Source organism: Falco biarmicus, chromosome 3 (genome assembly GCF_023638135.1).
Source record: "Falco biarmicus isolate bFalBia1 chromosome 3, bFalBia1.pri, whole genome shotgun sequence".
In the NCBI taxonomy this organism is placed as follows: domain Eukaryota; kingdom Metazoa; phylum Chordata; class Aves; order Falconiformes; family Falconidae; genus Falco; species Falco biarmicus.
The window spans coordinates 85,462,232-85,489,665 of record NC_079290.1 but is presented as its reverse complement, the minus strand read 5'-3'; the positions used below and the strand labels follow the sequence as shown (position 1 = coordinate 85,489,665).

At 43.9% G+C, this 27,434-nt stretch overlaps 1 non-coding gene across 1 annotated transcript; it reads right to left on the bottom strand.

The window, feature by feature from the left end:
- Positions 1 to 2,512: 2,512 nt before the first annotated feature.
- TRNAF-GAA (transfer RNA phenylalanine (anticodon GAA)) lies at positions 2,513 to 2,585 on the bottom strand. The gene has a single exon. It is a non-coding gene; the product is annotated as a tRNA-Phe (tRNA).
- Between the last annotated feature and the right edge of the window lie 24,849 nt (positions 2,586 to 27,434).

The following is a 27,434-nucleotide window of genomic DNA, read 5'->3' as shown; positions in this document are numbered from 1 at the left end:
ACGGCAGTCTCCATATGACATTAATTAGTTTATGGAATCTGATAACACTGGATGCAAGCAGTGTCCAAGAAGAGTTTTGGGCTACAATCTCAAAAGCGAAGAGGAATACAATAACTGCAAAAGTAGGTTAAAACCTAGGTGTTTCCCTGGGTTTTGTCACTTATACAAGATTTCAGCTTTTCTTTAAAACAAATTTTAAAAGTACTTGGGGAAGGAGAATGGAGAAGAGAAGGTTTTGATTTATCATACCTCCTTCATCCACTTTGTTGTGTCTAATGAAACCTGAGTAACCTCAGTGTGATCACCCACTGTGGCAACAGATGGCTGTGCAGCAAAATCAAAATTAGAGATGGGAAGTTGGTTCCCAGCTGCCGGATGTGGTAAAACCTCTTTCCTACAAGGCCCACTACAAGACTTCTCTGGCAGCGGTTGCCCTTCTTGAAGAACAGGAAAGCTTGCTGGGTGTTGCTGTATACCAATGGGTAGAAACCTTTGAATTTACAGCTAGCACACATCCTCAACCACTTTAAACACATTCTTTATAATGCGGCCTTCTAGTTCAACCCCACAGTCTTTTTTTTTTTTTTCTTTTTTGTGTGTGTGTTTATCTCCTCCAGAGACACACAGACAACACTCAATCTCTCCTAGTCTTTGCCACGATAGGCAAAATGTTCCAAGTTCTCATCTCCATTCATGTGATAGTCTCTCTCCCTTTCCAGATCAATCCCAAAGTCCTTCCTGGCTGTTTAAAATGATCTGTATCAATAGTGATCAAGGCTTCTGTAGTCTCTTACATCATCTCCAGTCCATCATTCTCTTTCCTACACTGTTTCCTCATTATTTACAGCATCTGTCACTGTTCTTCTGAGATGAGCTGTCCTCTTATTTTTCATCACTTCCCCCTCCTGGTTTTCTGATCAAGTTTGAGGTAAATTCACCTGAAAGTCATAGGATTTCCTAAGGAACATTTTCCAGAGCACAGTTCAGTGACGCTGATGCCAGCATTATAAAGGAAGTGTTTTCCTGGACAGCATGACTGTTTGTAGTTCTTGCAAATAAAAGGTATTAGAGAAAAAGAGGACTTGAGAGGTGTATGAGTAATACAGCATCATCTGTGGGGACACGTGCTGGAATAACACACCAAAACAAGCTGAGAACACAGAGTACTTTCACCTGCAAGTTAACTCTCACCACACTTAGGGAAGGTGAAGGAAGGCAGATGTCACTGCTACAGCTAGGGAAACTGACTCATAGTGATTCAATTTGCACAGATCATTCATTCAGCTGGCTTTATGGAGAGCCTAAGCTAAAGTTATTTATGCTTTGTTCTGAGTTGCAGCTGTGTGAATTATGCAGTAAAGCTTAATTTAATTGCATAAGAGGAAGACAAGACTATGAACTCCATTGATTACCTGGTAAAAGGACACAGAGCACTTGGGTGTTCTAGTGCATTCAGACCTGTCCATGATGTCCCCAGCTTGGCTTTTTGTCACCTCACTTCTCTTGCCCTCATTAACAGCCAATGTCCCAGTAAAGCCTCTTCCCTTTCTTGCAGCCAAATATGACTTCGTATTGGCTCTAGCTCTTCTTTGGGTTGTCCTTGAGTTTGCTCCATGACCACCTGACCAATGTTGAACACCAAAAGCACACTACTGTCCAAGGACACTGTCACAGCAAAGTGCTGGCATCCGTTCCACCCGCTGACTTTCCTACCTCCAAAGAAGGCTGCAGCTCACCGAGAGGAACAAACATACCATAGAAGGGAAGCAATCTCTGCCAAGCGCTGCAGAAATGGGACACAGATGGTGTCTTAAACGAGAACGGAAGTTTATTTGGGGGCTCTGTCTGTGACGTAGCGTTGCAGATCTTGCAACAGATGACAGACACCAGGATTTCAGAGCCGGTGATGAGATAATTTTGAAGCAGTGTCTGTCCATAGGTCTGTTAGTCTGTCTGAAAAAAAAAAAAAAAAAAAGAAAGAAAAAAGGAAAAAAGAGAAAAAGTTGAACTCAATAACTAGTTCAGTAAGGATAAGAATGTATAAATCTGCTTTTATTTGTATGTAGGCCTAGTTCTTCTGACACCCTAATCTTAACCACAGCTGTTTATTGTCTGGCTGGTCAGCCCAAATGGCCAGGCAGCCATTGCTGATAGAAATATAAGAGGATGACATTAGCCTTGCTTTTCCCTTCTTTAAACATATACTTTTGTCTTTGTCCTCTACACATAGAATAGTTGGAAGGGACCTCTGGAGGTCATCTGGTCCAATCCCCTGCTCTAACAGGGTCACCTAGAACCAGTTGCCCAGGAACACATCCAGACATATTTCCGAGAATGGAGACTCCATAACCTCTCAGGGTAACCAGTACCGGGTCTCCCACCCTCTACTCATGAGAGATGTTCCAGTCCTTTCATCAGCTTCCTGGCCCCTTTGCTGGACTCTTTAGTAGCTCTGGGTCTCTCTAGCATTGAAGAGCCCAGCACTAGTCACAAAAAAGCTACAAGAAAATGCTGCTGAAGCCCGGGTTTGAACCAGGGACCTTTAGATCTTCAGTCTAACGCTCTCCCAGCTGAGCTACTTCAGCTTTGCTGTAGGACTGTTTTTTGAAAAACCTGTTGGAATGTAATTATCTTTCAGCCTTTTCAGACAAGCTTTGATACCAGTTGTGTTGACTAATGCAGTTCTCTTCCACAGGTTTAGACTTGTCTGGGATGCGATAGCCATTCCTTGGTCCATGGCGCATGTTGCTAATTGCAGAGATCAGAACTGGGTGGAGCACAGGGGTATTTGCACCCCTGTCAATAAACCAAATAACAGCATCAGAGGGAATGTGTTGGTTGCATTTCCAGAGTGGTCTGGTATAACCAAAATACCAAGACCCCTTCTCTTTAAGGAAAGGTTTGAGTGTGCTGATAAGAAATAAGAAAGCGGGGGTCCTTGCTGTACCGAAAGCCCAAGGTCTGCACAGCTAAAACCTGGAGTTAAACAGCAACCTTGATCCAAGTACCAGCCAAGAACATTAGAATGGAACTAATTTCTAATACCTTTTCACAGAACCCACTGAAGGATCTGGAGTTATTCATGGAGCCTGGCTGATACTTTCACATCTATCTCTGCATCTAGGGAATGGGAGTCAGACATATTCATGCAGTGATAAGGTAGATGTTTGCCCAGCCCACCAACTTATTCTGCAGACAGAGGACTTTCACTCCCAGGACAGACAACCTACCATCTTTCACCAGCTCCAAATTCACATCTCCTCAAAATACATACGTGAAATGCACACTAGGTTTTCCATGTCTGCTAAAAATCTGATAGGGAAAGGTGTCAAAAATACATTTAATCTGGCTTTGAATGTTCAGCTCGACAGCAGCAGATATTTCCTCACAGATGTTTATTAAATAACAGTTCCTGGTATCTAAGACTCCCAAAGTGGGCTGTGGAACCTCTTGCAATATCCAAACATCATGATCATATTGTAAGTGGGTTTCCTCTCTGCCAAACCACTTCCACTCCTGGATCCCAGTGGTGATCCTACCCATGACCAATGAGGAGCTGATCACACATGCAGGTCTCAGCATCTCTGTGCTTAGGAGGTAGGGATGGCTAAGCACTGCACAGAACTTCTGCTTCTTGTCCATTTACACTTAGAAATTGTTTCCTATATGTGACCTAGAAACATGCCAGACCCAGCCCTTGACAGCTCTACAATGCTGAGGACAGGGACACATAACAACTCCAGGGCATTGCTAAAGACCATGGCCACCAGGCAACTGAATCCCAAGCCCAACTCCTCTGTTACATTTTGTGTTTGGTAGAGATGCTGATATGGAACCCAGAATATGGCTCAGGGATTTAGTGCCACGGAAGAGTGATTAGATCTCAGCCCTGAAGTGGAAATGAGAATTCCTTATTACCTATCCTATTGACTGTGTCTCTCACCTTCACCTGGCCCTCATGATCCATAAGAATGTAGTTGGGAATTAACCCTAATAAATCTTTCCAATTGTCCATGAAAGAAGATGAGGAAGAAATCATGCAACCTGCCTCCCACAAAATCATCTACAGACCAAGGCTGTATGTTCAGAACAGGTCTGGTTATATTTATTTACAAAAGATGCTACAGGACTGATTTCTTGAGCTCATTGTCTAAGGATCCTACAAATACAGCTTGGATCAGCCTGCAGGAACAGAAAACTCTTTTTGGTGTATATTTTCCTCATTTGGATGCTGAAGGAAGTTAGAAAAAGCATTGCATACCCATATGATTTATTAGATTATTATTGTGGGGTCATCATAAGAGTTTACTTGTATGTAAAGCTTTGCTTTAAAAGGTCACTAAGGTCTGGAGTGTGGACCTGCTCCAGGTTTATTTTTATTCTAAAGACTGTGTATTTTGACACATTGATGCCTTTTATTCTGTTGAAAGAGTACTGGTTTTGTTCTTCCCCTAAGAGCTCTGAGCTATTTAGCATTACCAGCACTGATGATTACCAAATTCCTAGAAGGCCAGATAGGGACATCAGTATGATAGGTAACAAAGACCACAAGAAAAGACCTGCTGATCCTGGCAGGACTTCTTTCTGCAAACCCCAGCAGCTTGGAAAAGGTTCCTGCAATGAAACTCATCTCACATGACTTCCCAAAGGCCAACAAGGCAAATCTCTAAACCTGACCTAGAGCTCACAGAAATTGAGAACACCGGTGCTTGTGTTTGTAAATTCAAATTGGGAACACTGAGTTCCGAGATTGAATCTCCCTTCAAAACCCAACCAAATCAAATCAAACCAAACCAAATCAGAACAAAAATTTTGAATGTCAGGTCTGGAGGACTCTGCATGACACCTCAGACACTATCAGCACATGAGTTTGGCAAACTGAGCATGCAATTTATAACAGCAATTCATATATGCATCAAGAAGTGTTGTGGTGGGTTACAACTGGGCTCCCTACAGCCACACCAGAAATGACGTTACTTGGTGACAATGAGAAAAGGTATTTCCACTACTGAGCTCAGCTGAAACATTGTCTTTCCCTAGAAATTACCCTTCTGCATGAAATGTCTGCTGTACCGTGTGGTGTGAGGGTCACTGGGGGGGTCGTGGTATCATCACATGAGAATTTTGTTTTGCTGTAAACCGTAGTCTGCATGAGCTATCCTGGAGCATGCTGCATGGCTCAGGGACCAAGGACCAGCTCAGCAGTTTTTCTACAGTTTTAATGAAGACATAACAATCTTTTGCACAGAGAAGGCAGGTTATGGAGTCACTCCATGGCATTTTCCAGAATCTGTTATGCTCATTGCAAAGATTGGCTGGGTCCTATCAAAAGTTTTTCTCCAAATTTAATTAGAACTGACAGTGCATGTCACTTCTGGATCTGTAAAAATCCCATTCCTCTTCCAACTCTGCATGAGCTTATCCGGTGGGAGGGTTGCGATGCGATTGCGATTTAGGTCTGCATTGCGATTTGCGTCTATTTGGCATGAAAGAACCAGAGCAGAGCAAAGCCTTCTCAAGGCCAGTGGTGCCACCTAATGGGAAAATTCCCAGGGAATCAGCTTCTCGGAAGTTACATCCTTAACTGGAGTGTTGCTAGGTGACGTAGACATGGAAATCAGCACCTCTGATGTAAGCGTCCCTTTTCTAATGCTTTACGACCATCCTTCCATCAATCTATTCCCTTTTCCACAGTGTCTGAGTCACACACATGAGACTGCCCCGGAAAATTAATTCTCTTTCCTGCTTAAATCCACTCTCAGCGATCCCTGAAGCTACCAAAGCATTTTTGAGCTTCTTGGTGCTCTGAGTCTGACTGAAAAGGAAATTATCCCAGATTTGTGGATTATGAAGAGCCAAGCACAAAATAAGAAGGAATGAGGAGCTGCCAGGGGAAGGACCAGGACTCTGTGGGTTTTCTGAAGGGGGAAAGGGCTAAACCCAGGCACACTAGATATAAGAATAGATTCATATAACGGTTTGTGCTGGAAGCAACCTTAAAGTTCACCTAGTACCAACCTCCCTGCCATGGGCAGGGACACCTGCCACCAGACCAGCTTGCGCAAAGCCCCATCCAGCCTGGCCTTGAACACTTCCAGGGACAGGGCATCCACAGCTTCACTGGGCAACATGGTTCAGTGTCTCACCACCCTCACAGTAAGAATTTCTTCCTCATATCTCATCTAAATCTACCCTCTTTCAGCCTGGGGGCAGCGCGCCAATGTTTGAGGGACGTTTGCTAGCAAAGCCCTTTGGTCTGCTGTCTCAGTGGAAGTGGGGGATGGAGATCCATGCAGCAGTAAAGACAGAAAGGTTATTAATGTATTAGAAGACATGGAAGCACTTGACAATGGTCACATAGGAATTATGGTTTCTCCCCACAAAAAAGGTGGCAGGATCAATAGCCCAGCTGAAGTCCACCTGTACCAGTGCACACAGCATGAGCAACAAACAGGAGGAGCTGGAAGTCATTGTGCGGCAGGAAAACTGTGGCATGGCTGCCGTCACAAAAACACGGTGGGATGATCCACACAACTGCAGTTCTGCAATGGATGGCTCTTCACAGGGGATAGGCAGGGAGGGACAGGTAGTGGGGTAACCCTGCATGTCAGGGAGTATTTTTATTGTCTGGAGCTTAATGATGGTGACAATAGGGTTCAGTGTTTATGGGCAAGAATCAGGGGGAAGGCCAGCCAGGCACATATCCTGGTGCGAGTCTGCTACAGACCACCCAACCAAGATGAAGAGGCAGACTAAATTTTCTATAGTCATCTGGGGGAAGTCTCCCAATTGCTAGTCCCTGTTCTTGGGGACCTCAACTTACCAGCTGTCTGCCAGAAATACAGTACAGCGGAGAGGAAACAGTCTAGGAGGTTTCTGCACGTGTGGAAGAGACCTTCCTGACCCAGCTGGTCAGTGAGCCAACTAGGGAAGGCACCTGCTGGAGCTAGTGTTTCTGAACAGAGAAGGCCTTGTTGGTTGGAGGCCATCCTGGGCACAGCAATCATGAAATGATAGTTTTTGATTCTCAGAGAAGTAAGGAGGGGGGTCAGCAGGCATGCCAGGCTGGGCTTCCACAGGGCAGACTTTGGCCTGTTTAGGAGCCTGGTTGACAGGGTCCCTTGGGAGGCAGTCCTGAAGGGCCAAGGAGTCAATGAAGGTGGGACATTCTTCCAGAAGGAAATCTTAATGGTGCAGACCATCCTCATGTGTCAAAAGATGAGTGAGGGAGGAATACGATCAATCTGTCTGAAGAGAGAAAATTGGCTGGAACTCAGGGGAGAAAGAGAATTTATAACCTTTGGAAGAAGGGGCAGGCAAGCATTGGGACAGGCTGCCGTGGGAAGTGGTTGAGTGACCATCCCTAGTGGTATTTAAAGAATGTGTAGATGTGGCACTTAGGGGCATGGTTTAATGGTGGACTAACATTAACAGTTGGATTTGATGATCTTAAAGGTCTATTCTAGCCTAAGCAATTATATGATTCTATGACTCACCTTAGTTACACATTTTGCAAATGAGAGGTGAGGCAGGCTCTCTGCATTGCAACTTCCACATGCTATTGCATTTTAGCAGAATCTGGAATCACATTGTGACTCTGCAAAGGAAAAGATAACATCTCAAAGCAGTGCCTGGCAAAAGTTTGCACATGACAACCCCCTGCAGCCGCTTTGCGTCATAAATAATCACAAGAGTTGGCAGGAATGAGCTGTGATGACTGGCCTGGTCTCAAGGGATTGTTTTATTCCCTGACTGTGTTGTCATTCCAGCACCTGCACCTATTCCCTCATGACAATCTCACCCACCACAGACCCCCTGGCCTGCCTTTAGTTTGCAGGAGTGTGTTACAGTGGTTAGATCAGGGTCCTGGTCTTTCTCAGATCTCAGCTCAGCTCTATCATCAGTGAGTCACGGGTTTTAAGCTGTCTCAGTCAGCCTTTTGTTTTTTTAGTTTCTCTTAAGGTTGAAAAGGTATTTCCAAGTATCTTCCCTATTTCTTCCCGGGGTGAAGATTTTTCCAAGGGCTGGCAGTTCTTATAGGTATCCAAAACTACCAAAGAAATTTATGTTATGTGATGTTGAAAGTTTTTTTGCTGCTGTTCTTAGGGAGAGGGTTCAAGTGAAGATATGGGCGGATGTGCAATTTCATGGCTGAAGAAGGGATTAACATTTAGAGCAAAGGGGAGAAACCTTCAATTAAGCAGGCTTGAATCATTAATTCTAGCAAGGAGCTATGCTCTGCTGGTAATGATGACTTTTCAGCTGTGGCTAGTGCTGCTTAGAGCCTTGAATGCTAACTGGCATAGGTGGTCGGGCATCAGTACTTGTCCTCAGAGCCCAGGGGATTTCCAGTGACTTCTTTTCATCTCCCTTGTGTTGAATCCAAGAGTTTCAGCAACCAGAAAAGGGTTCATCTGTAGGGGTGTTATGATTGGAAGTCTGTGGGTCCAAGGCATGATGCTCAGGGCTTTGGAGAAGCACCCTGAGGTGTCAGGCAATAAAGGGCTTAGCCCCAGCATGCCACGGAGGAGTGATTATATGGTGTGTGAGAGTCATGAGGAGGTAGATCCAGCTCTCTCTTTAGCTTGCTGAGGTCTTTTTTTAAAAAAAAAAATGCTTCACTGTGTAGTGACTTCAGGAGCATTCAAGCCCATAAAATCAACATCACCTGAGGCATATTAACCTAAGGCATGGGAGTGAGGGTGAAGGATGAGTAGCTGGGGAGGACTAGAAAAGAAAAGTTCAAGGCTCCTAGTTGTCACACAAGTAGCCTGCAGTCAGGATTTATCTCAATAAGTACTTTACTCTGTCTCCTTCCTCTAGCCTGGGAGCTACGTGGTGCTGGGGAAGGTGACCTGAGCACCTTGTCCACAGACCTTACTGCACCAGCTAGCTTAGGAGGAGAGGGTTGATTTATGGTGGTGTGGATGGGACTCTGCAAGCCAAGACAAGCACAGGCTGGAGAGCTGGGGGGTTTAAATCAGATATTGGGATCATTAGCTGTAGTTTGAAGCTGGGGCAACATATGCTTTTGCATTTGCCCAAAACATTGGCTGTTTAACCCTGTCTTTCTGAAAACTCCCACCACAAGAAATAGCAAATATATCTGAAGTTAAGTTCCTCCAAACATCTGTGCTAGAGGAAATGAGGAGTCTGTGTTGAGGGGGAGAGGACATGACACTTCACAAGCCATTATTGCCTTTGCTTGGTGCCCAGATGCTGTTCCCCTGCACCCTTACTGCCATTTCAGGCAGGATGACTTGCAGCAGGATGATTGCACTCTTATTTCTCTGCATCCCTCTCCCTCAATTTGAAACTGTTCAGCCCACTCTCCATCCATGGGAAGATCCTGCTGACACTCCTATGGCTTGGACTTGTGTATTTTGAGGTCCTTTGGCTCACAGTCTACCCCTGATTTCCACCTTTCCACTTTGCTCCCATCCAAAGATCATGCAAACCATAGAGGTGTGTGTTTATCATCTCAGAGCTGCACTGCCTAACTCCTCTGCCTTTCCTGAACTGAATTTGCATGTAGAGAAGGGGCTGTTTCAAAGTCAAAGCTTTAGTGTAACAACTCTCTCAACCCTTCTGGATGCAGACTTTTTTTTTTTTTTTCTTTTTTTTTCTTTTGGTGGGGGGATCTCCTGCCTTTGTAGTAGAAATCTGTGATGTTCCAGATGGTTAAACCAAGCAAACATGTTTTCAGGAACCAGTTTGGTATTCACTGTGTTTTTCCTAGATGTGCTGAGCAGCAGCTCAGTAAAATTAGTAAAAGAAAACAAACAAACAAACACACCAAACCTCTACTGGTTCCCCTGTGCCTCAGTTTCTCCATCAGTAAAAGGACTCTGTCTCTGCCGTAGCAGGTGAGAACTCTCAAGCATTTGAGGCTGGAAAGTGCTCAGATCTGAGAAGCACTGTCAGCCCTCGATCTGATCAATAAGTGGCTCTTTAGATATTCCCCATCCTCCAAAGAACCTCAGGCAGGTGGGTTACCCTAGTGCTGATAGGCACTGATGCCCTAAACCAGCAATTTCTCTTCCTGACCATCTCTCCCTAGCTCCACCTTACCTCTAACCTGTTAAATGCAGTCTGTTCTGACTTCCTCTCACAGGAAAAACTTTGGGCAATGAAGGAATGCAAATAAAAAGGCTGCTGGCCAGATACTTGAAAGAGCTGAGCTGGGGTTGTCAGTAAGGCCAGCTTGCCTAATGGTGCAGAGCCCACTCAGACCCCTGAAGTAAACATCATGTGGTGAGTGGCAAACCACACAACAAAGCAAGAAAGAACAAACGCCAGGAAAACCCAGGCCAGGGACAGCCTCTCTCCACCGGTGACAGACCCCCATGGGTTTCACTGGTGGAGCACCAGGTGGGAAGCAGGCATGGAAAACCAACTTAATTTTTCAGTTCTCTTAGCCTATTATGTCACATAGTGTACCACGGTGCACAATTGTTTGACTAGACTTAAATCACTCTAAACTACATAAATTACCTCCAATAATCTCTTTTCTCTCCAAACGCTGACATTTTTTTATTCCAAAACACAGCAATCTTGCTATCTTCCATATAATTGTATAACATATGTAGCTCATTGCTGCTTCTTAAATAAACAAGAGTTATGTTCTGCAGTATGCACCTAGTCGTGCATGATTTCCTTTGTCTTCAACTGTTTTAAACAGAAAGACACTTGGAAATGATCAGACTGTATATCTGTGCTTAAATGTAAAGGGGTTGGGACAAAATGAAAGAACAATTCTCCAAATATAAATGTTATTGTTTAACAACTTTTAATCACAGTCTCCAAAACTGGAAAGAATGAGGTATGTGTTCTTTAGTTATGCTACTGCTTGGTAAAGCAGCTCCAACTTCATGAACACCCCTTGTGCAGGGGCTGTTTCAGAGGGAACATGGAGAGGGCCCTCATCCAAAACACTGGCAAAAGCTACATATTGCATGTAGAGTGAGGACGGATCTGGGAGTGTAGGCAATAGATGTCACCAAGATGTGACATCCTCTGGCTGTACTTGGCTTCTCTCAGCTCAGAAGGAAAGCAGAGCCACCAGAAACTTTACCTAAGTTTATACCAGGGTCCTGCAAAGCTCCAGAGAAAGCATGTGGAGATAGGAGAAAGGCCTGGAGCACCTTTAGCTCCCTCCACAGCAGCCTTCTGCAGTTGAAGGTCATCAGTTCAGTCACCTGCTTCATGTTTTGCGAGAATCCCTCCCCTCATTAGTGTCTGGCTGTTTCACCAGTGGGTGAAAAGCTTTACCCCGTCCTAAGTCTGAGTGCATGACTCAGCTTCATTCTTTGTCTGTACAAACCAAGCAATCTCTATCATAAGGAAAGCAATCTCAATGTGCAAGATAGAAAGGGACTATGGCATATGGCAATGAAATGTGTGATCTGGAGAATGGGAGGTTCTTCATTTTCATGGGTATCACAACTCTGAACCTGCCCTGAAGGCCAGACACATCTACTACTCTCTGTCAGCATTGGAGAGCATTTTTCTAACCTTGGAGGACTTCTCCAAGCACCCACCGCTTTCGCAGATGAGCTGTATCTTTTCATGGCTTCTCCTCCAAAATTCCACTATTGTACATGGCTAAGCATCAGCTGCTAATTTTGCAGTTCCTGCAAGAGCACAATGAGCTTTCATGGACAGACAGACATTTCCTGACAAGAATTGAGACTGTACGTGCCAGTTGGAGGTATTTCATAGGACATGTTGGGAAGGTGGAAACATGAGCTTCAGATCTGTTACAAAGTCACGTAGCTAACACCAGGCTGTTAGGAGGTCTTCACTTAGGATTCAGGCCTGGAAAGACCTCCTGGAGGAAGGTGGCTAAGCCAGCCTAGTCTCACAAAACTTTGCTGCTTGACACATAGATGACATAAATTGGCTATTGCACTTAGGAGTTAGAGAGGAGATGGAGGTTCAGGTCTCCAGTCTGTCTGAGAAGACCAGAACCTGCAGAACCAAGACTCATGCTCTGCTCACCAGGCTATAGGTATCCTGGAGAACTTCAAGGTGGCTGACTGAAGCTGTTCCACCACTATTAAACACCCGTTCACCATGTCAAGCTTTGAACCCCAGCTGTCTGTGTAGAGCTTTATCTTGATGCCAGAGATGGCCAGACAACACATCTGGAGCCAAAGCTATTTCATGAGCTTTCCAAGTCCAGCTCCCACAGTAAGACTCTTGCTGCATGGACAGCTATGGGCTAATACGAGCTTCCTGGCGATTCAAACCCACATGACCATTAAGTCCACGACTTCAAAGGAAGGATCCCAGTCTAGTGCAGGGTACCCTCTACCCTTGCCTAGGTGGTTTCTCTAGTGGTTTCTGTCAAGTGAGCTAGCTTTTTTGGCCAGGGTATTGAACCTTGAAAGAGTGATCCTGGCCTTGGGCTGCTGAGTGTCAGAAACAGACCCTTTCTTTTAAAGCAGCGTGCAATGAGAAGCCCAGGCCAGAGGGCCTTCCCAGAGAACATGGACAGGATCAAGCCCTGCAGACAACTTAAACCTGGCAGAGCAAAGACTCGTAGTGGACCCATCTCCCCATCATCGTTTTTGCAATGAAACATGGGAAAAATTGAACTTCTCTTTTACTTGGGTGTAGAAGGGCATTGCTTTAAAGCTAGGGAGATCCTAAAGCAGTAAACAAGATAATGGCACTAATAACCCAGTCCCAAGCCATGCAATCGATTCACCATGGTTAATAAATCCAGCGTGAAATGGACCTGAGTGACAACCGAATTTGATGGGAAGATTGACAGGTTTAAGACACAGAAGAACTGACCTAAAGGGACTCATGGTAACTCATCTGGGTCCTGTGTGGCAGGACTGACATTGGCCATGGTGTCTGGGATCAAACATCCATCTAAGATTTGGAGGCAAAGAAGCCCTGTTTTCCCCCTTCCCCCCATATTTCTCCAGTTGATATGTTACCACCATCTAGTGCCAATAAATCCTTTCGACAGGCCAGATGCTAGGATGTAAAATAAGAATCACCTGTGCATAAATCATCCCTGCCCAAAATAAGTTTATCCTTTCTCCCTCTCATCTTCTCCATTTTCCAGATTCTCCTGCAGATACCAAACTTCCAATCTTCATCAGGAAAGGGAAAAAAATAAAAATTGTTCTAGCCACAAAATGACTGCACTTTGGCTTTCAAAAGTGTCGTCCCTCAGGTGGGAAAAGACAGCAAGAAAAAAACCTGTAAACAGAAAATAGCAAGACTCCCACTCACTGAAGCTGCTGCCTCTCCCTCTGAAGGCAGCACACAGATGAGTCATGGCAAAAAGCATCTCTCTCCCCACAGGGCTGGGGCTCTGCCTTGCCCACCTGCCTTCCCCCGCCAAGAAGGTGGGTGGTACAGTCCCCCAGGCACTGCCTGTGAGTCAGAAGATCCTGGGGAGTCAGAAATATCCCCCAGGAGTGAGGTGAAGCCACCTGCCAGCTTCTGCTCATCTGATATTCAAAGGGTATTTTATCCCAGCAGGGTATAGGAGTTTTAGAGGGGCAAAACACAGGGCAGAAGCCCTCATCAGTCTCCCTGTGGCTCTGGGAAGTCTTCTGATGTTGAATTCTGTTAGGGATGCTGAAAATCTGAGCCACCTGAGGTTTGTAGGAGGGTGGACAGATCTTCTGACACATCAAGAACTTTTTCCTATACAGAAATCATTTCAGCATCAGCGGTTAACTCGAGAGCAGTGTGAGGGGATGGTTTCGGGGGGTTAGCTACAGACTAGTATCACTGACAACTATTATGCAAATAGGCCTAACTAAATCTGTGAATAATCTACCATTGCTTCCTGGCTCATTTTATGCCTACTTTAATATCTGTGGCTCTGACTGAGATCTGTCCCCATTGAAATGCCCTAGAGCTGTCAGCAAAGGGTGTTTTTGTATCTCATAGGAACTCAGATCCTCACCCCTTCCCTAAAAAACAGAGGAAAATACTTAAACTAAGAGTTCCCACACCCAGGAAGAGGAGTCTAAATATAAGATTATGAAGCAAAGGCTTTCTTTTTATTTAATATATATGAAATTGGGGGAAAAATAAAAGCTTTACCCTCTATCTTAATTTCAAAATTATTTCATTACCAAGCCCTATACTTCTGTTAGCAAAGTATTTAGCTATAGATTAGAGGGTGAAATTCATTTATAACCCCAATAAAGGTCTTACTGATGGCTAACAGGACAGGACAGAGGGAAGAAATACCACCTACCAAAACTTACACCAGCTGCAAAACTGTGTGTTGATTAGGTTTTAAAGTTATTCTAAACATGTAACTGCTGATCATCCATCAACAGCTAGAGGGGAAAGAAAAACAAAATAAAAGGAAAAAAGATGTTTTTGTTGAAAAGTTTTGAAAACAAGCAAACTGTATGTTTGCTGAGTCTTCCTCCATCTGCTCCTCTCCATAGCAGTAACTGCATTTGCTGCTGTATTTCACTCTGTTCTTGCAGTCCTAAGTAACAGACCACAACTAACTGCAGAATTTTGCCTGCAAGTACACAAGCTGGTTGATTTTAGCCAGCCTTTTTTTATTTTGTTTTTTAACATCTCTCAGGGTTGCAGAAAGCCCCCAATTTTCCCACTATTCTAATGCAAGAAAAGGTGAGTGGCAGGGGGTAGTTGTTGTATCCATTAGGACACTAAGAGCCAGACAACTTGTCAGATCATGTGGGCAACAGCTGGCATCTACCCTGGATGGTGAAGCCTAAAAGTGAAACCCACAAATCCAGAACAGCTCTGGGAATTCAGGTCACAACCTTGCCAGGGTGCTGTTTCTGCATCTCTGGGTGTGACCAACCATACCTAGGCAGGATGCTGAGGACTCTGCAGAGCATCCACCATTCCTTCCAGGTGGCACAGGCAGAGTTAGTCCACTCTCCCCCTTCACTTCCCTTCCAGCAACACAAAAATAAAAATCTCCTGCTGACTCAGCCTGTGAGAAAGGAGCTGGGGGTTTATCTGAGAGCTTTTTCCCCCCTAAGACAGAAGGATACAGGCTGTTAGCTAATGACACATAGGGATTAAAGAAACAACCCTTCTGTTTCTTAAATGTTTGAATTTGAAAAATGCCAGCCAAGTATTGTATGTAGAGTGGGATATAGATACACATGCTTAGAGGCAGATAGATGTTTCTAAAATAAAAATTACTCTTTTCATGGAACAGCACAAATATCTGTAAAGCTGTGGGCAGATTTACAGATATATGATATTTTCCCAGTAGCAGGGGGACTCTCTTTTGTTGGCAGAATACTGTCATGCAGGACATGCCAGCACATCTCTGTATCACACTCGCATTGACAAAGTGAAAACTAATTGGAATAATACCCACACGCAGCTGCTGGGCTTCCCCCAGGAGAAGACGCAGCCCACACGTGGCGTAGGTGGGTGCATGCGATGTAGGTCATGGCACACCGCGTTGCTTTGCAAGTGCAACCTTCTTAGCGGGTGACTGACAAGTGTTTCCCTCTGCATCTTCAGCAAGTCTAGCAGACACTGTTAGCTCTGGGGTTGTCTAATTATACCCAGTGTGTTAGGACAAGAAACAAGAGATGAGTTTAAAATTCAAGAGCTGGGCAAGAAATTGGAACAAGGATTTCTTCCAGTTCTCATCTAAACAGTTTCTTCAGCTCATTCTGGGATAAGAGCATTGCAGGGTCAGAACACAAAAGAGACCATATGATTCCCAGCATGTCAACACCCTGAACCATGATGGGGGAGATCTTTTCCATAGGTAAATGCTTTCACTGGTGCATGTGGAAAGGCATTAATGCAACAGAAACCCCATAGGTGGATTTTAGTTCGAGCTCAGTGGTGAAACAGAGCACTTGTAGAAGATGCCCAGGTCTGGAGATGTGCTGGTAAGTGCACCTGGGGTAGTACAGCACCGTAGACTCACCCTCCCAGGTGGTAGGTGCATTATCTGGCCCCTGGGACAGAACTCTTCAAGACATATTAGCTCTCCTAAAACAGTAACTAGCCATAGGAAGACTATCCTTGACCAAGCTAAGACCGGTGTATCACTTTTGACTAGTTCTGGATGAGACCCTTTTGCCCCCCCCAGTTCTGGATAACTGCAGGCAGAGCAATCTCAGCTCTGTTCTCACCCAAGGTAGGTTTCTCCATCTGAGTCAGTCACTCTCAGCTGCCTGCCCAGTTGGTGGGGAGAGATGCTACAAGGCTGAGGGCACGATTTCTCTCTTCCTGCAGTAGGTGGCTAAAAATGTCTCTTTTCTGATTCCTTAAGAGGGATGGAGCACCTCTTGTACGAGGAAAGGCTGACAGAGTTGGGATTGTTTAACCGGAGAAAAGCAGACTCCAAGGACACCTTATTGAGACCTTTTAGTACTTAAAGGGGGCTTATAAGAAAGATGGAGACAGACTTTTTAGCAGGACCTGTAGCAACAGGACAAGAGGTGTTATACTAAGAGCATGTAGATTCAGACTAGATATAAGGAAGAGATTTTTTACCATAAGGTTGGTAAAACACTGGACCAGGCTGCCCACACAGGTTGCAGATACTCCATGAAATCACGGAATCATAGAATGTTTTGGGATGGAAGAGACCTTAAATATCATCCAGTTCCAACCCCCTGTCACGGGCAGGGACACCTGCCACCAGACCAGGTTGCTCAAAGCCCCATCCAGCCTGGACTTGAACACTGCCAGGGATGGGGCATCCACAGCTGCTCTGGGCAACCTGGTACAGTGCCTCAGCACCCTCACAGCAAGGAATTTCTTCATAATATCTAATCAACATCTACCCTCTTTCAGTTTAAAACCATTCCCCCTTGACCTATCACTTCATGTCCCTGTAAAAAATCCCTCTCCAGCATTCTTGTCGACCCCTTTAGGTACTGGAAGACCACTGTAAAGTCTCCCTGGAGCCTTTTCTTCTCCAGGCTGAACAAGCCCAACTCTCAGTCTGTCTTCACTGGAGAGGTGCTCCAGCCCTCTGATCTTCTTCATGGCCTCCTCTGGACTCCTCAGGCCTATGTCCTTCTTATATTGGGGGCTTTCTGAGCAGAGGCCAATACTGCAGGTGGGGTCTCATGAGAGCAGAGCAGAGGGACAGAATCACCTCCCTCAACCTGCTGGCCACACTTCACACAGCCCAGGATACAGTTGGCTCTCTGAGCTGCAAGCACACATTGCTGGGTCATGTTGAGCTTCTTGTACACCAGCACCGCCAGGTCCTTCTCCTCAGGCTGCTGTCAATCGATTCTCCGCCCCATCTGTATTGATACTGGGGGCTGCCCTGACCCACATGCAGGACCTGATACTTGGCCTTGTTGAAACTCATGAGGTTCGCACAGGCCCACCTCTCAAGCCTGTCAAGGTCCCTCTGGATAGCATCCATTCCCTCTAGAGTGTTGACTGCACCACTGAGGTTGGTATTGTTGGCAAACTTGCTGAGGGTGCACTTGATCCCACTGTCCGTGTCACTGATAAAGATGTTGAACAGCGCCAGTCCCAATACCAACTCCTGAGGAACGCCACTCATCACTCTCTCCACTTGGACATCGAGCTGTTGATGGCAACTGTTTGAGTGCGACCATTCAGCCAATTCCTTATCCACCGAGTGGTCCACCCTTCAAATGCATGTCTCTCCAGATTAGAGACAAGGATGCCATGCAGGACAGTGTCAAATGCTTTGCACAAGTCCAGGTGGGTGATGTCAGTTGCTCTTCCCTCATCCACCAACGCTGTTACCCCCCTCACAGAAGGCCATGAATTTTCTCAGGCAGGACCTGCCCTTAGTGAAGCCATGTTGGTTGTCACCAATCACGTCCCCATTTTCCACGTGCCTTAGCACAGTTTCCAGGAGGATCTGCTCCATGTATCTTGCCAGGCACAGAGGTGAGACTGACTGGCCTGTAATTTGCCAGGTCTTCCTCATTTCCCTTTTTAGAAATGGGAGTTATGTTTCCCCTTTTCTGGTCAGTGGGAACTTCACTGGACTGACACAGCTTCTCAAATATGATGGATAGTGGCCTATCCACTTAATCCAATATTTCCCTCAGGACCCACAGATGCATCTCATCAGATCCCATGGACTTGTGCACCTTTAGGTTCCTTAGACGGTCTCGAACCTGATCTCCTACAGTGGGTGGTTCTTCATTCTCCCAGTCCCTGACTTTGCCTTCTGCCTTCTCCCATCCTTGGAAACATTCAAGGTCATGTTGGACGTGGCTCTGAAAAACCTGATCTAGTGGAAGATGTCCCTGCTCAGTGCAGGGACATTGGACTAGGTGACCTTTAAAGGTCCCTTCCAGCCCAAACCATTTGATGATTCCATAATTCTGTTGTAAAGGGGACTGAATGTGACCAGCTCAGATGGAGTTCTCTAATGTGATATGAAGTGGATCCCAGCTCAAGTGTCTCTACATTACCAATTCCAGGGAGACAGTCTGTTTTGGTTCTTCCATTATACTGCAGACAGGCAATAGCCCGTTTGAGTAGGTGCCAGATGCCTGCTCAGACAGCAGCAGTGATTCCCACATTTACAGGATATCCATCAGTGAGGGTCCTGCTGTTTGCTTTGCTCATGTCTGAGAGTATGACTGTCCAGACATGAAAAGCCAAGAAGGTGGGTAAGTCATGGTCCTCCCTAAAGGTAGAAATGTGCCCCTGCTCCTCATTTCCTTCACAGGGCCAGACCATTTTGCTGCATAGGCTGGATGCAGACCAAGGCAGGACTGACGTGGGTGAAACCTCTGCCAAGCCCAAAGTGCTTAAAACTCTTGACCAGAGGCTAATGTCTGCCATGTCCCATCATTGTTATCTGTTTGATAGCCTGGCTATAAAACTAAGGATATGCAAATGCCTGATGTGACCATCTGCACTTATGCATCTTCGTTTCTCATATCTGCCACAGTCAATTGAGCCCAGATACTGAACTGTTGCACACACAGCAATAAAGTCTTTAAAAATAAGAGTTCATTACTGAATGAGAAGCTTTCAGGATTTATAGGTCATAATGCTCCTAATAAAATAAAATAAAATAAAATAAAATAAAATAAAGATGCATATCTTGGCTGACTGCTTCTTGAGCCACACTTCTTGCCTTTGATGCTTGGTCTTTCCCATCTGCCTACCTTACCCAAGTCCTGTCCACTCCTAGAGTGTTTTTCCCCTGAGGGCTAGTGGGTCCATATTGAGTATCATGTCTCATAGCAAAGACCACCCAAGTATCTAGTTGGTGGGAATCATCAGGCACAAGGAAATGTAGCTTATGACATGCTTCAGCCCATCCAAGATGGACAGGTTCTAGTCAATGATTTGGGTGTCCAAGTGTACATAAACAACTAAAAACCTAGCAACACCTCCATTTTGGACAACAAAGGTCTCATGGGTGCTTTAACCACTGAGCTACTGCTTTTGATGGAAAAGGACTGGCATCTAGAATGTGCAAATGTTGGTCAGCTTGGATTCCATTGCTAGAAAAGTGTTGATCATCCCACAGAGCCACTTGTCTCTGCTGACTGGAGGGACTCCAGATGATCAACACAGGATGAACACCATGTAGTTGGATGGCTATTGAAGAGTGTTTTTAATGTACCTCTCCCTTAGAGTTGGTGATTTGGAAGCACCTTCACCACCACCTTCACTTACAGTTGCTCAGGGTGCAGAGCTCTTCCGGACAGTGACTTCAATGACTGACTGCCTTCCTACCCTTACAGGACAGAAGTCTAGTGCTGTAAGCCTGCCTGTAGAAGTCCAGACACAGTTCAGGGCATCAGAATCACGGGGGACAGTTCTTTTTCTGGAGAAGTCCTCTTTGTCCAGAGGAGGCACTATAAACTTCCAAGAAATAGCATCATTTCTCTCAGGGACATATTCCACTGGGGTTTAAAAAGGGAGATCTCGAAGGGTTTCAGTGAGGCAACTTGAAGGTTGTTTCTTGAGCTTGATGTGTCCTTTCTGCTTGCAAGGATGGTTCGGGTAAGGGGCAGTGGATGTGAATCTCTTCTGTTTAATGCAATTAACTGCTAATTCAGATGACAGGATCGTTATCAAAGCTGGAACATAAGATAATTTGCATTTAGAAGAAATTCCAAATGATCCTTCTTTGCCATTAGCTTATCTGACACGGATAGAGCTAAGGACACATTTAACTAGAAAGGTGATGTATCAAAGACAAGTAGCCTCAAAAGCAAGGTTTAAACTGCAGATTTTAGCTGCAGTGAATTGGAGCACAGACTGTTTATTCATGGTCTTAATGCTGGAGTTCACAACAGTGTAGACAAACTGCTACTATGAGTTGAATCACCTGGCTTAAATGTGAATCAGAGAGCTCTTCAAGAGCCACATCAGACCTCTGAACTATAGCTGGAGTATACATGATCCTTAGGACATCATCTATGTGAAAATTGCAGTCCTGTCTATCCTTTTTCCCCATCTTCCTCCTACAGTCCTTGCAGAGCAGTAACTGAGTGCCCATTTATGCTTCTTCAGATGAAAAGACTCATAATTTAAAAAAAAAAAAAAAATCAGCAGAGGAATGACTGGATGAAGAACATGTTGCAGCAAGATTTATGTAGGCATATATATAGGTACCTGCTATAACCTACTAAGAGCAAGACATAGACTCCAGATTTTTATTCCTCAGTCTGATTTAACATAGTAGGAAAATTAACTAAGGCATACTTTAATGGCAATTAATAGAGTTGGGGTTGGGATTTTTTGTTTGCTTTGGTTTGGCTTCTTTTATTTACACTGTAGTAGCTCGTAGAGTCCCAATACTATATGGCAGACATTGATGTGGAGGTCACAGCTCTGAAGAGCACTTAGTGTAAGGGTCCAGCCCAGAGGCACTCTTTCCACTAAAGTATTCCACTAAACTTAAATTATTGGGCTGAGAACAGATGAAAAATGCCTGTTTAGTAAATTCAAAACTATTTCTGAGTTTGTTAGTTTCACAAATTATTGAATCTCCGGAAGACAAACAGAAGCTTAGCAAGAAGCACAAAATCTGTAGGAGATAAAGCAACTCATTTAAAACTAAATATCTTTTGAGTTTCTGGTTGGAAATTACATTTGTTCAATTAGAAGTATTTTTTAACAGAAATCAAGAACTGAGCACTGAAGTAAAACAATCCTTCTGAGCAAAAGTATTATCCACTTTTCATTTTACAAGAGAAAAACAATGCTTGATCAGACTCGATGCAAAATATGTTATTAGGCTTTTTCTTTCCCACAAACGCTGCAGACCACAAGAAAATTAATAAATAAATTTTCCACACAGCTCTCCTATTAAGGAGGTTAAAGTCTGTCTTCATAAATGCATTTATCAGACATGAAGACACAGGATCTGGATGGTATTCACGTTACTTTTGTACACTCTCTGATAAAGTTACCCACTCCTAGAAATTATTCGGAAGAATATTACTCACATGAGCATCAATATTCAGAGTGGTTAGCAGTTCATTTCAGTATTCCCCATACAGTCCTTAATAAATTGTCTGGTCAGCTAACATGATGTGAAAGCTGCAGAAAATATGATAGCAAGTCAGTAAGGTACGAAGACAACATTTTAAAATAACGCTGGGATGCCCCACTTTTTCAAGCAAGTTCCCCAATCCGTGCAAGTTGTGCTCTGTGGGCATAAAATTCCCAGCAGAGATTTATGGAGTGGTCTTGGAGCTGCTTAAGCAACTGGGATTTCTGCCTTCTAAAAGGAGATTTACAGGTGTGCATGCACACCTCTATTTCTGCTTCCCTTCTAAGTAGAGCACACACTATGCATTCACCACACAAGGGAGAAAAACATATCCACATTTCACAGGCAAACTAGGTAATGTCAGAATCTCATCTGTGGACATAGAAAGGGTTTTGTTTGCATATCAAAATGTATATGAAAATAGCTAAGAATAGGTATCCACTCCATTAATGGGAAGTAGGTTCCTGAGGTCTGTCTGGATGAGATTGTTTGGTTTTTATGAGCTTGAGAGCATGCTTTTTGGGGGAAGAATCTTTTTTCTTTCCCTAGCTTGGGTGGGGGAATTTTATAGTCAAAAGGGTAACTTCTGTGCTGCAGATCAGAAAATCAAATCTGTGCCTATAGTGTACTATGAAAGTGCCAAAACCTTTTTGTTCTCAGTGGTATCTGTCCCGTTCAACTTAATCTTGAAGGTTTTATTTGATGTTGATTTAGTCTCTTTGTTCAGCCCCAATAAATAACAAGGGAGATACAACTCTGTCTGGCAGAGCAATTTTCATCTGATGTTAACCTAAAACTGAGAGCCAAAAATTATGAAGGTACTTGTACCTTCTTGTTTGCTTACACAGCCACCCTCATTCCTGGAAGAAGCCAGTCTAATTTGATCTCAAAGACCTTTGGTGATGGAGGCTGCATTCCCGGGCAATCTATTTCACTGCTTGACAAGCTTCAAATTAGGAAGCTTTTCTACAAATATCTTTCTTCCTGCAGGGCAAACATGTGGCTTCTTGTGGTACTACTACACTCATACAATCATAGGAAGGTTTGGGATAGAAGGGACCTTAAGGATCATTTAGTTCCAACCCCTCCTGCCATGGGCAGGGACATCTGCCACCAGAACACGTTGCTCCAAGCCCCATCCAGCCTGGCCTTGAACACTGCCAGGGATGGGGCATCCACAGCTGCTCTGGGCAACCTGGTACAGTGCCTCAGCACCCTCACAGCAAAGAATTTCTTCATAATATCTAATCTATATCTACCCTCTTTCAGTTTAAAACCTTTCCCCCTTGTCCTATCATTTCATGTCCCTGTAAAAAGTCCCTCTCCAGCTTTCTTGTCAGCCCCATTAGGTACTGGAAGGCCGCTATAAAGTCTCCCCAGAACCTTTTGTCTAGGCAGAACAACCCAACTCTTTCAGTGTGCCTTCACAAGAGAGGTGCTCCAGTCCTCTGGTAATCTTCACAGCCCTTCTCTAAAGACACTCCAACAGGCCTATGTCCTTCTTATTTTGGTCCAGGATACAGTTGGCTTTCTGGGCTGAAAAAGCACATTGCTGGGTCATGTTGAGCTTTTCATGAACAAACACCCCCAAGTCCTTCTCCTCAGGGCTGCTGTCAATCGATTCTCCGCCCCATCTGTATTGATACTGGGGGCTGCCCTGACCCACATGCAGGACCTGATACTTGGCCTTGTTGAAACTCATGAGGTTCGCACAGGCCCACCTCTCAAGCCTGTCAAGGTCCCTCTGGATAGCATCCATTCCCTCTAGAGTGTTGACTGCACCACTGAGGTTGGTATTGTTGGCAAACTTGCTGAGGGTGCACTTCATCCCACTGTCCGTGTCACTGAATAAGACATTAAACAGTGCTGGTCCCAGTATTGATCCCTGAGGAACTCCACTTATCATCAGTCTCCACTTGAACATCAAGCCGTTGACCAACAACTCTCTGAGTGCGACCATCCAGCCAATTCCTTATCCACCGAGTGCTCCACCCATCAAAAAGAATAACCTATTCTTTTATGTCAGCAAGTGTAATATTCTTTATCTACCAGAAACTACCTTTAATTAGCAAATATAACTAACCTGGAGACAGATGAAATGTGCTGCCTGAAACATGGCATTACAGGTCTGCAGATATGTGTATCTGTTCCATTTTTCCCACTCCAGGGTTCATTGAGTATGCATTCAATGAAAAGGACCTTGGGACCATGAATGCCACATTCCTTCTACATCTAACTTCAAGTTGTCAAACCTTTTTCCTGAACTTGAGCAAAGATTTTTCTAAATAGCCAAACTAGTGCTAGGTATTAAAGCATACTGAGGTCTGTGTTCCTAAGCAGGCCAAGATAAAGTTCAGCCCTTGGCCAAATACTCAATGGAGCTGAGAAGGTACTGCATTTGAAAGCTTGATTTATGTCTGTGTCTGTGCTCACATGCATACCTAGGAGAAAATTTTGCTGAAGGCTAGAAATTTTTCACCAGAGAAGAAAATGTTGTCACTGGAGAGGAAAATGTTATGGGACTAACCAGTAGTGGGCATATAGGGAAAAGTGTAAAAGCAAGGTTCATAATGGAGCAACACATAGTCCTGCAACCTGCAGTTTGACTCTCTTTTCAGAGCTTGGACTTAATCCATATTTGCTTTAGTGGGAACAGTATGGGTGGTCACCAGAAGCTGGTAGATGTTAAGCTCACCTTCTTAGGCCACAAGTTTACGAGCAACAGTCTTGTGGAAATCTGTTCAAACAAGTATAACTCAGTATAGTCAAGACAGAGACCATCAGGATCTAAAAAATAAAATAATAAAAAAAAACCCAACAAAATTTTTAACATCTAGCAGCAAAGTCACTCCCAATGCACTGACTGAACTAATTTTTCAGGATTGCAGATGCACTAAAGCACCAAAAGCTGCTGTCTATAATATTCAAGGAGCTGTTGTTTTAACTTTCTCTTTGTGACAGTGTTTGGTAGCTCTTAAGATGACAGTTTATTTGTAACTTCAGCCTGACACCCACTAAGCAATGAAAGTGCCTCTGGGATATTCTTTTTTCTTTTTCCTTTCCCATCTCACATTTTAGTTCCTTCATACATTGCAACAAGTTCATAACATCTTTGCTTTGCCTTACTATTTTTCATCATTCCCCTCCCCAGGTTACTTGCCAAGTGGAGGTGCTGCTGTAGAAAAGGCAAACAGATTAAGGAATTCAGAGCTCTAGTGTGCCAATAAGAAAATTGCATCTTTCTCTGCACATGCCAAAGCAACAGGGGTGAAAGTGGCACAGCAGTTATCCACTCTGCCTTCTGGATCACGGGTACAGGATGGGAGCAGAAAATAACCACTCTCTTCTGATTTTTCAGAGTACATTCAAGTATTCTGGCTGCAGTGTTTCCTCAGCCACCCATCTCCAGAGAGCATGCCATGAAAATAAAAGTATGGTTTTATCTTTTAAATTTTACTAGGCATGATGTGTGAGCCACTGTTTGAGACAGAATACTGCCTAGACCCACATCTGGACTGACAAAATGTAGTTTTAAATTCCTCTGTGTAGAAGAAGAAGGGATGGAACACCTGGATGCAGCAAAATTTTCTCATTGTTTGTGATGCCCAGGCCTATAGCAAAAGCACGTCAGCTGCATACACAGTGAGTGTCCCAGCATTCCCAGTTCACTCATACTAGTGTGTCCCGTCGTGACACTAGATGTCCCAGTAGACTTAAGCTGATCTATAAGCATTTCTGCCAATTGAGGCCACAGGTGATGCAATGAAATATTTCAGAACTTCTGCAGTACGTAAGTTGATACTCTAGATTCTTATAAAAATCTACTGCATGTTGGAAACTGTTTGGGGATTGCATTAATTTTAACACATCTTAGAAAACTGAAAACCTTTCAAGGGACTTGAGGGCTTGTGGACAATTCATGGAGTTAAATGCTGGGCTGTAAAGACTGATCTTCAGCAAGCAAAATCACTGTTAGCTCAGAAGTTTGTCAAAAAAGAAAATTCAAAGTTAAAAATATCACTATGGCACCAGATGTTCCCTGGAAAGTAGGTTCATAAAGGAAACCTGTTATCGTTTCAAGGAGATTTCATGTCTGGTTGATAAAGAAAGCCATGATAATATAACCTAATTTGGTTTCACTAGATCATAACCACTTGCCTTCCAGATTGATGCTGCTGCCATATAGAGAAACAAAAAGGCACATCCTACATCAATTAAAACCTGCTTCACTACATTAAATGCTGTTCTGAATGGGGAGGGAAGGATTTTCAGTGCATTGTATCTTTTTGCTGCAACCACCCTGAAAACAAAGTTTTGAACATACATTATTCAATATTTCTTTTCACTGATATGTAAGTGGGACTTTTTGTTGATTTGGTTTTTTTAGTGATACATCATACAGTATAAGAATGATTATGGGATCAATAATAAAGAGGACAAGTTACCACTACAAAAATACCAAGCACCACACTGAGTGGCAAAAGTGCACAGAAGACTGCTAAATAAAAGGGTTTTTTTACCTCTGGAAATAGTGAAACTGAAGGGATTAGAAAGCTGAGCAGGTCCTAGAAATCTCTGGAAGAGATGTACCACAAGTTCTTGAAAGATCTTCTAATAAAAGCACTAAGCTAATCCTGCAAAATATATTTGATTTATTATTTATTGAAATAATATCTTTGCAAGCTGTATAATGAATGCTGCTATTAAAATACAACATCCCACCCTCACTTGAAGAAAATTTTTAAAATAGTGCAAGCTGGAGTTTTCAAAGAAAGGGCTACATTATGTGAACTTTAGGGTGCTGAATAACATCAGTTCATTATAGCGGCTAAGATGTAGATTTCTTATGTGGTTTTTTGAAGTCTAACAGAATATCTGAGATATCAAGGAGAGCAGCTTTTTTAGTTTTAAGTCTTGCAAGAGAAAAGTATTCCTGAATCAAATAACTGGACGTTGAATTTAGTTGAATTTAACCTTGAAATAAGGTAGGATTTCCAAAAAGTGGCTGTAATTGTACATCAGGGTAATTTAAAAGCGTAGGTGGTGGGCTTATTCATCTGAGTCTCTGAGACAGTAATAGGATAGAGAGCTGAAAATCAGTGTCTGTGGTTTGTTGATCTTTTTGAAAGAGATATTCTTTGTCTAAATGAGGACAAAAGCAAAAATCATCCACATTTCCATGGAACTGGAAGTTCCCAGATCCCAGAAGTTGCTCAGTGAACCTGACACTCCTGTGTATTTCATTACTAGCTGGCAATTAGCAAGCCCATTAAATGCTAGTTAATGAGAATGCTAATTTCAGTGAGCAGCTGCAGGTGGCTCTCAGCACACCCAGTTCTGGGGCAGATCCTCTCTCTCACTGCCCAAGGCTGGGAAATATCCATCTTCCAAAATTCCCAGCTCTGGGGCAACCCTGTCAGAGCCATCTGCTCCAGCGCTAGAGAGGGTACAACAGCTAAAATGCCCAGCTCTGGATAAACCATGGACCAACACAGTGTAAGAAAAACAGTATTCATGGCTTTGAGGACCAGCCAACACACTGAAACAAAGATTTGGCCTTGATCAAAGTTTGTGTGACCTGAAATATTTCAAAAAATATCTTTCTAGCCCAATGGACTAGAATTTCTATGTACTTCTGCAGCAAAAGAAGCACAATAGGAGCAGCAAGGTCAGTTTTGGGGAATTGCCAGTCCTGAAGAGGGGAACAGTAAATCCCACTGGTGCCTGTTGCAGAGCATGACCTGGTGTACATGAGTATTTGAGAGGGGAATTCAGCCATCTAGCGTCTGCATCGCAAAGACAGTCAGGGTTTAAGCAGCTGACAGAGTTTTCTTCCCAAAGCCCTCATGCTTACAGCTGGTAGCTTTAGTGATGAAAGATTTGGGTTCTTCCCAGCTTTCTCTGTGTGAAAGATTTATATAGCTGTGGCAGCATGTGGAACTGAAAGTACAGATAAATCACTGCAACTTTT